Here is a 15110-nt window from a genome sequence, read left to right as displayed (position 1 = left end):
TCCCGTTGAGCTGGAACTCCTCAGCACCCAAACATGGACTACCGTCCAGATGGAACTCCTCAGCACCGCTCTGGGTGGGTTGTAGATGCAAGCCCGATGTCTCTCCTGGTGCCCAGATCAGAGCTCCTTGCTGCTTGGGTGACTTGTAAACAAAGGGCCTACCTAGCTCGCTGCAGGCAGGCTAGTGGGACAAAGGAGCTACCACCCTCCCGTTTGCCCTGCCGATTCGGATTCGGGGCCTGAACAGGCTGAGCTGGGAGATGTTATGTGGTCAAAGAGGGGAGGGAATCAGAGGGAGGGGCTGATATTAGTTTCTTAGTTTTAAGAAGAATTCATCATTGTTTCAGTATTCCCTGTGGATTCTGTAATTATTTTGGATACCTTCTGTACTAGGGATTTAAGAGACACCATAACCACAGCAACTCTAATGAAGGAAACATTTAATAGGGCATGGCTTACAGTTTCAGAGGTTTATAGTCCATTATCATCACTGCAGAGCATGAAGGCATGCAAGTAGACATGGTTCTTTAGAAGGATCTGAAAATGGAGAAGGAGCTACATCTTGATCCCACAGGGAAGAAAACGTGCTCTGAAACACTAGGCATGGCTGCGTATATGACACCTCCAAGTTCTCCCACACCATGACATACATCTCCCAACAAGGACACACTTACTCCAACACACCCCTAATAATATAAGATCCATATGAGCTTATAGGGCCAACTGCATCCAATTAACACACCTCCAAGGTACCCTTAGAAGGGAGAATGACCCGCTTTATGGTGTCTCTAATAGAAGAGGTTTTTGATGAGGAGAGCACTTTTTCTTACAGGGAAACATGATCATTTGGCTGACAAATAAGAGTTTTAGAAGAAACACAGTGAATGCAGAGGAAAAACTACTTTCTCCTTTCAACCAGCTTAGGTCCCTGTTGGGGACTCCACAAAATAACGGAACTTAAAAGAGAAAAGCATGAAGACTTACCTAGCACAAGCTATCACAACTCCAGAGCCTTCCTGAGGAAGGGAAACCTTCAACAGTCTTAGACCTGACATTTCTACCAGAGTTGATGGAAAATGGAACATTATAGAGTGGACATATTAAAACAAATAAGAGTCAAGCAAGGGAATGCAAAGAGAGAGGGCTTTTTGCTCATGTCCTCTGTGTGTGCCTTAATCAGTCTTCAGGTATGAAGGTGCTCTTTCCTCCACGGAGGGACTTGTGGTGCTTCAGACCTGCTTCAGGAAATTGTCAGAAAGCCCTTACTTTCGAAAATTATATTTTTCTTTCCTTTCTGTTATTTATTTTAAAAGAAAACAATCATTTTTCATTTTACATACGAATTTCAGTTCCTATTCCCACTTCTCCTCCCATTCTCTCCACCTTACCCATCCCAGCACACATCCCATCCACTAGTCATAGAGAGAGGGTAAGGCACATAGCTTTGGGGAAAGTCCAAGGCCCTCCCTACTATATCTAGGCTGAGCAAGGTATCCATCCAAAGAGAAAAGGTTCTTAAAAAAGACAGTAGAAGCAGTAGGGACACATCCTGGTTCCACTGCCAGTTGCCCTGCAGTCTGCCCTAGCCATGCAATTGTCAAACACATTCAGAGAGACAAGTTTGGAGCTATGCTGGTTCCTTCCCTGTTCTGCTGGCGTTGTTCAGCTCCCATTAGCTCATGTAAACTGTTTCAGTGGGTGCCCCCATCATGGTCTTGACCTCTTTGCTCATATTCTCATTCCTCCCACTCTTCAACTGTACTTTCCAAGCTCAGTCCAGTGCTCCAGAGTAGGTCTCTGTATCCATCAGTTGTTGGATGAAGGTTCTATGGTGATATTTAAGATATTCATTGATGTGACTACAGAGCAAGACTAGTTTGGGCCCCATCCCCTCTATTGCTTAAAGTCTTAGCTTGGGTCATCCTTGTGGATTCCTGGGAATTTCTCTAGAGCCAGGCTTCTTGCTAGCCGTATAATAGCTCTCTGAATAAAGATATCTTTTACCTTGCTCTCATCTCTGTTCTTCCTCTATCTCGACTATCCCATTCCCTCAAGTTCTCCTCCTCCCTCCCCTTCTCCGTTCCTCTCTTCCTCTTCCTTTTCTGCCCTCCCTACTCCCTCACAACCATGCTCCAAATTTTGACAGGTAATCTTGTCTTTTTCTCCTTTCCATGTGGATCTATGTATTTCTTAGGGTTCACCTTGATACTTAGCTTCTCTAAGATCATGGACTATAGGCTCTATATCCTTTCCTTTACAGCTAGTATCCACTTATGGGTGACTACATATCATGTTCATCTTTCTGGGTCTGGGGTGCTTTCATTAATTTGCATGCAAATTTCAAGATGCCATTGTTTTTTACCACTGAGTGGTACTCTAATGTGTAAATATGCCAACTTTCTTAATCCATTTTTCAGTTGAGGGGCATCTAGACTGTTTCCAGGATCTGACTATTACAAATAATTCTACTATAATCATAGTTGAACAAATGTCCTTGTAGTATGTTGGGCATCTTTTGGGTATATGCCCAACAGTGGGATTGCTGGGTCCTGAGTTAGGTTGATTCTCAAATTTCTGAGAAACAACCATACTGATTTCCAGAGTGTTTGTACAAGTTTGCGTACCCACCACCAGTGGAGGAGTATTCCCCTTACTCCACATCCTCTCCAGCATAAGCTGTCATTGCTGTTTATGATCTTGGCCATTCTGCCTGGTGCAAGGTGGGATCTGAGATTTGTTTTGATGGCATTTCCCTAATGATTAAAAATACTGAAAGTTTCTTTAAGTGTCTTTCAGCCATTTGAGATTCTTCTGTTTATATTTCTCTGTTGAGTTCTGTATCCCATTTTTAATTGGATTATTTGAAATTTTGATGTCTAATGTCTTGAGTTTTTTATATATTGTGGAAATCAGTCCTTTGTCTGATGTGGTGTTGGTGAATATCTTTTCTCATTCAGTAGACTGCCTTTTTGTCTTATTGACTGTGGCCTTGCTAGGCTGTATAATCAGCTTCATGGGAAGAGCAGAGTCCATCCTCACATTCATTCTTGTGCTCAAAATACTTGTCTAGTCACCATGTTTTCAGGTAGCATAGTCTGAGCACCACCAAATATGAAATGAAGACAAAGCACTGGGTATAATTTCTGATTTGCATTCGTGTATGATCCTAAAATGCAGCATTTAGTGTAATTATGAATTTAAACATTAACCTTAGTATACTCTGTTCTATGTACATCATTTTGAATCATCTTTTCAGTTATCCTTGTTTAACAAATATCTGGAGACTGAAATATACAAGTTAATTCATCCAACTGGAATAGTCTTGACTAAGTCTTTGTGACTTAGGGATGCATATGCATTTGGATGTTTGTAGGCCAGCACAGTCTACACAATGAATTCCAGGACACCCAGGAAAGCATACGGAGATCCTGTCTTAAACATCATCAAGAGCAATAATCTGACCAGAAAATTCATAAAACATAAACTTACACATTAGAATAGTTTGTGTCAAGAATGATATATTATCCAGGGCATTTAAAAACTCTCTTCACTTTCATTTTACATGTTGGGTGATTTGCCTGAATGTTTCTCTGCTGCACATGTTTGCATTGCCCAAAGAGGTCACAAGAGCGCATAATATCTTTTGCAACTGGAGTCACAGAGGGCTGTGAGCCACCTTTTGGGTGAGTGGACTGCAACCTGAGTACTCTGCAAGAGCAATCATACAGTGAAAATTTTATTAAATGATTTGAGGAATTTGTCCAGTGACACATCATTTGTACTTTAAATTATGTCTTGCACAATATTCCAAGGTCAGTATTCGTTGCTCTGTGCAGTCAACAGATGGTACAGCATTCATTATCCACCTGATCAATCAACATGCACACTTTGCACATGTACTCCAAGTATTTCTGATTTCTACCTATGTGGAAAGATGCTGATGTATATGTAACCTCATTTATACAAGGCTGATATTTTTATTTTAAATATTGTGGTGATTTAGTTTTATAGGCATAGTTTTGATTTAAGTTCTTCTCTGAGGTAATTCTATTCCTGGAAGTATGTCTTAAGTTCAGCCCAAGTTGAGGGCTGCAAGCATCAAGCAGGAAGCATTTGCAGACTTAATGGTAAATATTCATAGATCCCTAAGGACCCTTTTCGACTGATAAAGGAGTGGGCAGGTAATTCTGTTAGGATGTCTGTATGTGAGATCTCTGAAACCTTTTTAGAAATTGGAGGTGCAGGAAACATAAAAGCCTGTTGTTTTAGGGCACATCACTCAATAATTTTAAAGTAAAGTAGATGGATGATGAATGCTGTATTAGTCAATTCTTGATGATTTAGCCAAACTCCCAATGGTGTTACTATGCAAAGAAAAAACTTTTAAGCATTAGAAGACACAAGTTGCATTTACTAAAAAGTACAGACTTAGAAGAAGACTCTGTTGGAACCAGAGGTAACAGAAATTATTATGTTTGGGGTACATGAGTTTTCTTTGATAGGCAAATGTCCATGCAGAAATAATACAAGTACTTACCTCACAATATTAGGAACTTTATGCGATAGTGGAAAGGAACAGAGCCCAGCTCCTTCCATCCCAATTTGGGTGTCCTGGAATGATTTCATAGAAGATAATATGCTTCTTCTAGGGACCACATTCTGGCCCTGCAAGGTGCTAGAGTGAACTATTGATAACCTCGGCATCTCCAACCATGTGAGTGTTTATGAACTCTGCCAGTTTTCTCTTGACTTCTGAGGTCAGACTTGAGGGTTATGCAGCCAAGCTGTATCCTGTGCAGCTGTGAATAGGCTTGAGGAGGCTGTGCCCTAGGTTCTGAAAGATGACAAGGGAAGGAGAAAAACTAGCTGACAGCGAGACTCCCTTTCCTTTAGAGTGATTGCTTAGGGTTGTCATCCTGAGACTTAGAATCTCAAGACTGCATTTTGAGAATCCGGTAGGCAAAGTCTTCCCTCTAAGTTCATTTCATGAACACCTTCCAGATTCCAAGGGTGGGCTGAGAGAAAGCTTTGTAGATAGATAGCAGGTGCTGTCCCCTGTCAAGTGAATCTCAGGATGTTTGGAAGACAGTGAAGTCTCTTTGTATGCATGATTGGTGAGATGAAAGGCAGGCACATAAAGAATGGCTTTGTGCATTCTTGTCTAGGGTGGATAAGTATATCTCCTTGGCTGGAGAAGTGTGTTCATGAAAGTCTGATATCTCACAATTAATTATTGCAAAGGCCAAGCTGTCTGAAGTACCAAGGATGCAACTGGGTCAAGGCCTCTTTCTAGGTTTCTGGAATTTCCTGGTGATCCTTTATACCATGCTTTCTAGAAACTAACATTCTGGATAGATTTGCAAATCATATTCTCCCCCCCCCCCCGTATCTCACTTCTTCTTTACCACAGGAGCATTCTGTATGTTCATAAAATATTTTCATTCCAGTTTTGCAAATGCTTTAGATTCCACTAGGTTCTCAACTTATTAGTCTCTACAAGACCCTATTTAGAAAAAAATGTTGATAATCACATTTACAGGATTAGGACTTCAACATCTTAAATGGCACAGATCACCTGACAGACCTCCTCAGCCCTAGGTTCCAAGGAACATGCTTTCGTTGAGAAAGTCCAGAGATCTGGAGAAAAAGAATTCCAGGCTGACCATGGACTGCATCCACTTTACAGGGACTGTCAGAAGTAGAAAGTTGTTGTTAGGCTATAACAAAGCTCTTTGCTTCAATAACACCAGCTCTCCAATTCCTGCCCTTCTCATGATCTCCTAATGGGCATTGTACCTAAAGCTAGCAGGGCCAGCCATTCACGAGCACATAGATCATAACTGGTGACTGCAGACCAAGGTATTTGGCTTCTGTTAGCTTATTGACGCACCATAGTGTGCCCTACATCATGTTCTATCCCATGGTTATGTGCCTCTTTTATCTGTATGTGTGTGAATGTGCATGTGTGTTTCCAACTTATGGTGCCTCTACTTAGCCCAGACTGATCTCTGACTTGCCACTGCTCTTTCTTCCATTTATTGATTCAAGGTTTGGACCATTATATTATTTCCATGAGTGTTTTTTTTCTATATATCTGAGGATTCATCTGGGCTCATGTGGCTCCAGCCAGAACTGTCAAGAGTAAATCACATCTTCACTCACAACCTCATAGCTTGAGTGAGCTCTGCAGATTCACCAGGGGAAATTTTTTTTTTATTTTTAATTTTTATTTATTTATTTATTAAAGATTTCTGTCTCTTCCCCACCGCCGCCTCCCCTTTCCCTCCCCCTCCCCCTATCAAGTCTCCCTCCCTCGTCAGCCCAAAGAGCAGTCAGGGTTCCCTGCCCTGTGGGAAGTCCAAGGGCCACCCACCTCCATCCAGGTCTAGTAAGGTGAGCATCCACGAAACTGCCTAGGCTCCTACGAAACCAATAGGTACAGTAGGATCAAAAACCCATTGCCATTGTTCTTGAGGTCTCAGTAATCCTCATTGTCCACTATGTTCAGCGAGACCGGTTTTAACCCGGGCTTTTTCAGACCCAGGCCAGTTGGCCTTGGTGAGTTCCTGATAGAACATCCCCATCACTCATATTTGGTTTCTAGCCATAAATAAAGGACATTGAGCCTATAATTCAGGTTCTTTGAGAAGCTAAATAAGAAGGAGAACCCAAAGAAAATCATATAGGCTTCCTCCTGAATATTAACCTTCATCAGGCGATGAAAGGAGACAGAGACAGAGACCCACAATGGAGCACCGGACTGAAATCTCAAGGTCCAAATCAGAAGCAGAAGGAGAGAGAGCACCAGGGGAAATTTTTATCACTACCTGTATGACTTCTCTTTGTTTGGAACCCACCAATTTCTAAAAGTCTGAGGATCTTCCCCAGATGCTGTTCACTTCAGAGGACTCATCCCTCCCAATTCCCATCATCCTGACCTAATTTCTCAGGATCATTTATTTCTCATCTTACTCAGTATGGGCCTTAAGGAAGGGAAGAGCCATTCCTGCACAGTGCTTTGAAAGTGAGCCTTCAACTCCACACAGATAATGTTTCTAATGAAGTGGGGAGCTAGATCTTTGGCTTTGAAAGGAGGATTGCCAAAGAGCTTCCTTTCTGACATCAAAGAGGCTCCTGATATGGCACCTTGGTTTCAGGTCATTTTTGGAGTGAGGAAATTAGCCAGAGAGGAAAGGGCTGTACCGTGGATAGCATCAGACCCCTCCCTGGGCATTCTATTGTATCCTGGAGAGCCCTGGCATTCTATGTGATGTCACCAGTGCTGTGGCAACACCAACTGCCACTGGGGCATCTGTTCATTGCCTATAGGTTTTGGTCATAGCCATGTTGACAAGTCTGAGCAGGCTTCTTGAGAGACAGAAAGGAGAGCATCACGAGACTAGAGGGAGGCAGAAGGAAGCTGGCCTTCAACCTCAGTGTCGCACATCAAGACATAAATGGTTCTGGGCAAAACGCAGTGAGTCCTGTATAGGGAGTGGGGAACTACTTGATGATGGAAGGCTTCAACTTGGTTTTTCATGGTGGGACACTGGATCTTAGAGCTTTCGGGAGGTAATGAATTTATCCTGCTTCTCTTCATTCCTGAAGAGTATACCTGGAGTCTAGGATTTCTGAAGGTTTGGCAGAGAGCCAGTAATGGTCAGCCCTGCATCAGCTGTGCTAGAGGCTTTCTGCATTGACTCTGAGTGGGAAGGAAGGAGAGAGGGATGAATGAGGTTTCAGTTTCAGCACTGTGCTTCAGCACACTGGATTTCTTTTGGTTGTGGGTCACTAATAATGGAGAGTACAGTCCCCTGGCTAAAGCTGGAGGATCTCACATTATACCTCAGAGTCACTTGCAGGGCAGGAGCCATCAAGTATTGCTAAGGCTTCTGAGTCCTGCTTTTAAATAGCCCATTATCTTTAACTTGAGTGTAGGAATGAGCCATCACTCTTCCTGAAAGTTTGTTCTTAGTGTGTGAGGGCTCTCACCTGTAGATGCCCTGTCCTTAGGTGTCTCCAGCCTGTCCTGTCACTGGGTGATCTCACCTTTGCTAACGTCATGAGTGACGGAATGTATTCTGCTGAAGTTTGGGGGAAATTTTCATCATTACCCATGTGACTTATCTTTGGTCTGACAGGACACCCACAATCCCTATCACCCCCACACATTGTAACAGCCCTGTGGATCTTTCCTGAGGAGCTCATTCACTTCATGGAACTGAACTTCCTTCCAAATCAACATGAGCTAATTTCTCAGTATCTTCCACTTCTCATCTTATTAATTAGAGATCTTTGGAGGGGAAGAGCCATTACTTAAGAATATTTGGAAAATGAGTCTTGACCTCCATACATGGTGAAGTATTAAATTAGAATTAATGAGAGTCTAACTAATCAGAGAGATCTCTGGATTGGAAGAAAGAGGTGCTGGAGGGCTTCCCCTCTGTCTCAGGGAAGGCACCTGGAAAAGACAGCTTGGCTTTTGGTAATTAGGGAAGAGATGGTTATGAGATAAGTGATGGCAGTTGGCAGTGACCCTAACAGTCCGTTCTCTGCACATTCTATTGCATCCTGGAGAGTCGTTGACCTCTTTTGTGAAATCATCAGTGTTGTGTCTTTGGGGAACTCACTAAGTACTTATAGGGTTCACCAGAAGACACGTTGGTAAGATTGAGCACACCGGTTGGCAGAGAGATCTGACTTTTGAAGAGGGGGTTGGGGCTTGAACTGGACTTCCAGAAATGAAGTTGTAACTGGGATCTTTGGAAGAGATGGTTCTATGCTGCTTCTGGGTTAATGAAGTGCAAACCCATGGTCAAGGATTAGTGATGGTTAGTTTGGCAGAAAGCCAGGAGTTGACAAGGCTACAGCTGCTGTTCTCAGAGTTCCTTAATTTTATTTGGAGTGGCAAAGAAGGCCAGCAGGAGGCAGAGACAATTGATGTATGAGAGTAGGGTGTTGCTACAACTCATATCAGTATATTCTTTAGGTTCTGTGAATATCTCATATGAAAATCCCCATCTATGCACCAGGGTCTCAGACATTTAGTTACTTTCATTCCTGGCCATGGGTGAAACAGATTCGTCATGTTAAGCACTAGAGACTCCAGGAATTTTCTGCATCACATCAGATATGAGTTGATACTTCCAAAGCAGCATGGCTGGGTGACATATGCCTTTCAGGACCAGTGGGGCAGCAGTAGGGGCTGATACACATAGCTAGCCACAGTGAGTGGAGACAGAGGCATGGCTTATGGGCTCCAAGCTTAAGAATAGGTGTCCTGCTCTTTGGGGTCTTCACTGAGTTTCATGCATTCACTCTTCCTCAGGCCTCTTCATGAACTCAACATGATCTCTCCTGGACCTGTGCCATACAACTGTATAGATTTATTTATGTTTATCTACCTGCAGGGAGTACCGGAAAGACATCAACCCCAACCTCTGTCACTGAGCAGGAGCAGCAGATGAACAAGGTAGATACACTGACCCTGCAGCTTCAGATGATGACCCAAGAAAGGAATGAACTTCGTGGAATCCTGGCTAATTATACCAACAAGGACTTGAACAACAGGTAGTCCTTTTGTTCAGTTCCTTGGTGACTGTCTTGACCCTACTGAGACAAACTCAGCATTCCTCAGGTCACTGGAGACTGCACATCCTTCTGCTCAAACTAATTGTCCTGAGGGCATCTGAGAGGCATAGCTGAAATCTGGGAAGGAGTGATATCAGGACACAGGCTGTGTGATTCCTCCAAATGAAAAGCAGAGCCTGTAGCCTGGATCAGTCTGGGAATGGGGCAATAGTTTGTGAGCTCTCAGCATACACTTCATGAGGCCTTGACAGGTGTTGGCTTGTGGACGATGCTAGGTGCTGTGAATTATGGTGAGTCTTTGTGCTGAACCAGAAGGTGCTTGAGTATTGGCTGCTCCTTGGGAGCAACTGCAGGAGCCTGGTCATCTTGGTCCATCTCAGTGTGTGACTTGAATTCTGAACATCATCCCTGCTCCTCTCTAGTCTGGTTTCTTATATTCTGAGACAATTCCACCTCCCTATATTTATTTGGTATTCATCGTCTGTGTCTCTGTATTAGTGTGTGTGTGTTAGTATGTGTGTGTGTTAGTGTGTGAGAGTGTATGTGCATGTGTCTGCATGTGTGAGTGCATTGTGTGTGTATATGTGTGTATGTGTGTCTGTGTATACGCCTGGCAGTTGGAAGTGTGTGGCAGGGCTTGTTGTTCTTTCTGTGTCACAGTTTCCACTAAGGTCAGGGAACTCCATTCCGACCAGCAGTGCCCCTGGCCCATGTGCTCACCTTGGCAGCCCGTTGGAACCCACTGGAGACTTATAAATCTATCCGTAAGTCTCCTTCCAGGAAATACTGATTCTGTGCTTCAGACATCCATGTAGCAATAGGATTCTGGGATCAAAAATCCCAATTCTGAAGACAGGAAAAGCATTTTCATAGATTTCTTGTGGAACCAGACTAGTGACACAGGCTTCTGAAGACATAACTATTCTATTCCTCCAGGCCCATTAATGGAACTCATGCAGCCCTGGCTCACTCTCCTTGCACCCCTGACTGCTGGTCCGGGGCCACGTCAGCAAGTTTAAACAGCACCAGGTTGTCCTAGTTCATAGCTATGAACTGTTCATAACCATGAACAGTTAAGTACATGTGGTAGGAGGCAAACCCTGCTCTCAGCAGTACATGGATCTCTTTTATTGTCAGGGATTTCAGAAGTAGTCTGAGTCTTTCTGGAATTTGGCTCTTCTCTGGCTTTTGCCAGCTACTATATTATGCTGGCATGGTTACTGTAGGCTCTAGTCTGGGGCTGCCTGGAACAAGGACCTTGCATGGATGTTGTGGGAGTGGTAGCTGTAGGCTGAATGGGACTCACGATGTATTTTGTGATGGTTCAGCATCCTCCACAACCAGCTCCTGAGTGAGCAAACTCAGTTGAAGCAAAAAGTGAGCATGTTGAGAGAAGAGAACCGAAAGCTATGGAGGGAGCAGATTTCACTGCAAGAGTCCTGTGAGAAGGTGAAGAATCACTGTGAAGAGGCCTATGAGAAGATCTATGAGCTATGTGCCGAGGAGAAGCAGGTAGGCTGAAGCAGTGTGGGCAAGCTGTCCACCATCTGTAATAATACACACACACACACACACACACACACACACACACACACGTACGTGATCATCTACCCACTTATTCAGCAGCTCACTAATATCCTATCCAATTGTTGATTTCTGTGAACATTCACAAGTCTTTCTGGGAAAAGCATCTTGTAATATCAATGGTTAGGTACAGCTTTGAAAGAGGATATCCCTGTAAAAATGACAAAAGAGTGGTTCTCTTTGCCATCCTTTTTATCTTTTCTCATATATTACATCTCAACATCAGTTCCCCTTCGTTCCCTCCTCCAAGGTCTTCACCGCCTGCTCCTCCTACCCCAGGTCCAGTCCTCCTTAATTTCCCTTCCGAAAATAGAGGTCTTTCATGGTTATTTGATCTAATTTTTAAAATAACATTAAACCCCGGGCTTTGCTCATGTTTGTTACACATTCTAACAATGAGATACATCACCAGATCCTTTTAAAGTCTCGCGATATGATCACATTAGGTTCCAAAGATTAGCTTTGAACTCATGCTGCAGTTTGGTCCAGACTTTCATGTTCAGTCCTTCTGTCTCAGTCTCTGAGTAACTAGGATTAAGGGGTTGCATCACAAGCTCAAACCTAGGCTAAATACTTAAATTAAAATTAAAGGTTAATCCACATGTCAGAGGTCATTGGATTATAAGTGTGTGTTTTTAAAACATGGGTGCTAAATTATAGTCATCTCAAAAACATCAGTGAAAATATAATTTAATATGCATTATCATTAGTAGACAGGCAGCTTTAAAACAAATAGCATAAAGGTAGTTTTCATTCATTTAACCATTCAAGAGTCTATGTTGTGAGTCCCATAAATGCCAGGAAGTAAGCTATACCTGGAGCAAACAGATAAGATGTCTGTCCTGCGGAAATAGAAAACACTATCCTGAGTGAGATAAGCCAGACCCAAAAGGAGAAACATGGGATGTACTCACTCATATTTGGTTTCTAGCCATAAATAAAGGGCATTGAGCCTATAATTTGTGATCCTAGAGAAGCTAAATAAGAAGGTGAACCCAAAGAAAAACATATAGGCATCCTCCTGAATATTAACCTTCATCAGGCAGTGAAAGGAGACAGAGACAGAGACCCACATTGAAGCACCGGACTGAAATCTCCAGGTCCAAATCAGGAGCACAAGGAGAGAGAGCACGAGCAAGGAACTCAGGACCACGAGGGGTGCACCCACACACTGAGACAATGAGGATGTTCTATCGGGAACTCACCAAGGCCAGCTGGCCTGGGTCTGAAAAAAAGGGATAAAACCAGACTTGCTGAACATAGCAGACAATGAGGACTACTGAGAACTCAAGAACAATGGCACTGGGTTTTGATCCTACTGCACTTACTGGTTTTGTGGGAGCCTAGGCAGTTTGGATGCTCACCTTACTAGACCTGGATGGAGGTGGGTGGTCCTTGGACTTCCCACAGGGCAGGGAACCCTGATTGCTCTTCAGGCTGATGAGGGAAGGGGACTTGATTGGGGGAGGGGGAAGGGGAGGCGGTGGTGGGGAGGAGGCAGAAATCTTAAATAAATAAGTAAATAAATAAATAAATAAATAAATAAATAGGAAAAAAAGATGTCTGTCCTGAAGGAACTGATAAAATTATTACCTTTAATCCATCTTTTACACTATACCTGGATTCTGCTCAGTGCAATCCTCCAGCTCTCGCTGCGTTTGAGTCCTCCAACAACAGAGGATTTTCATTTGGGAGGCAGAATCCAACCCTTCCTATTGATCTGTCCACAAAATTTAGTCTCCACAGAAAAGGCAATTTTACCTCCTGCCCATTAGCCACAGCCTCCAATTCCCAGATATGCATCAAAATGATTATATGTCATCAAATCATAGGGATTCCTGCTCCTTGTTAATATTTTAGAGGAAGTAAATTTTAAGCTTCCCCTTGGGTAGAGACTACATAGTTAATAATACTATTTTAAATTGCTGTTATAACAATTCAACGATATACATTTTCTTATTGCGTAAATATTTCCTTTCCTTTTTATTGAAAATAGATTATTCTTACATACAATAGATCTCATTCATAGTTTCCCTCCACTCTTCCTGGATCCCATAAAACATCTGATTTTCCCCAGATCTGGTACCCCTTGGTTCCTTTTCAGAAAGAACGAGCAAACATGACAAAACAAGACAAGATAAAAACCCTGATACAGAGATGGACAAAGCATTCCAAGAGGAGGAAATGTTTCCCAAGAGTAGGCAAAAGGTTCAGAGAGATACCCACTCCCACTATTAGGAGTCGCACCAAAACACCAACACATATACAGAGAACATGGTGCAGACCCATGCAGGCCCCATGCTTGCTGCACCAGTCTCTGTGAGCCTATGTGAACCCTGTTTACTTGAATGGGCCACATTCTAGTGTCCTCCACCCCATCATACCCTGTGACTCCTAAAATCCCCCCCCATTTCTTCTGAAGGGTTTCCTGAGCTCCTATGCGTGGGACTGATAGAAAGTTCCAATTTAGACACTCTCTTCCACATAGTGTCTGTCTGTGGGTCTGTGCACCCATGTTCTGCTAAAGAAAAGTTCTCTGATGATGACCAGCAAGGCACCAAGCTATGAGTATAGCAGAACATTATTAAAAATATTAGGAATTATTTCATTAATTTTTTTAGTTATGGTTGGTACTATCCTATGTCTCTGGGCTATTTGGTCTCCAGTTTTTAGCCCTCCAGATTGTAGAGCATGGACTTCCTCTGCATGAGCCTCAAATTAAGCCAGACATTTTATGGCCACTCTCTCAAGTTCTGCACCAACAGTGCCCCAGCATAACTTGCAGGGAGGACAGATTGTAGGTCTAGTTTTTTTGTGGCAGAGTTGATATCGTGTTTCTCTTTCTGTAACCTGCAGAGTATCATCCAATGCCAAACAGAATAGAGCATATGAGTGAAGGCTCCATGCAGGCAACAGCTTGACATCTCTAGGTTCAATGATCTGTAGATATTGTCCACAACAATAGGACTCCACTGCCAGTTTTCAGAGAGCAACACTATGTCCTAGTATGAGCTGGAGCTATTTATGGATATCCACAGAATCCCCTCCAGCCAAATATTCAACTGAATGCAATCCAGTCTCAGCACTGGAAACCTTGCTTGGCTACAGAAGATGGTCAGTTCAGACTCTGTATGCTTCATTACTAGGAATCCTCACTAGGATGCCCCACAAAATTACAAGTAGTTTTATCTGTACTAGCTTTCTATAGCAGCCTCTGGGAGCCCCCCAACTTCAACTGTCTCTCTGCACTCTTCCTCCATCTCTCCCCCCACCAACATGATTCCTTTCCATCCTCTCCCCACCCGAAGTTCACCTGAAAAATCTATTCTATTTTCTCTTCCCAGGGAAATTCTTGTCTTCCTTCTAGTGACCTTCGCTTTACCTAACTTCTCTGAGTCGTGGAATATAGCTGGATTATCATTTACTTAACAACTAATGCCCACATATAAGTGAATACATATCATATGTGTCTTTATGGATCTCAGTTATCTCAGTCAGCTTGATTTTTTCTAGTTCCACCCATTTGCTTACAATAGCAATTGGATGTCATTTTTCAAACAGCCAAGTAATATTCCCTCCTATAAATGTACTGTCTGTTCTTTATCCATTCTTCCATTGAGGGATATCAATGTTGTTTTCAGTTTCTGGTTATTATGAATAATGCCACTGTGAAGATATTTGAGCAAGTGTTCTTGTGGCAGGAGAGAGCATCCTTTGGATATATGCCCAAGAATGGTGTATCTAGGTTTTACAATAAATCAGTTCCAAATTTTCCAAGGAACTACCATATTGATTTCATAGAGGCTGTACAAGTTTGGACTCCCCCCAGAAATGGAGGAATGCTCCCTTTGCTACAAATCCATACCACCATGAGCTGTCATTCATGCCATTGACTTTAGCCATTTTCTGACAGGTTTAAGATGGAATCTCAAAGG

Source organism: Alexandromys fortis, unplaced genomic scaffold (genome assembly GCF_014885135.2).
Source record: "Alexandromys fortis isolate MF-2015 unplaced genomic scaffold, M_Fortis_MF-2015_v1.1 scaffold_118, whole genome shotgun sequence".
In the NCBI taxonomy this organism is placed as follows: domain Eukaryota; kingdom Metazoa; phylum Chordata; class Mammalia; order Rodentia; family Cricetidae; genus Alexandromys; species Alexandromys fortis.
The sequence above is the reverse complement of the archived record's forward strand: the minus strand, read 5'-3'. Positions refer to the sequence as shown.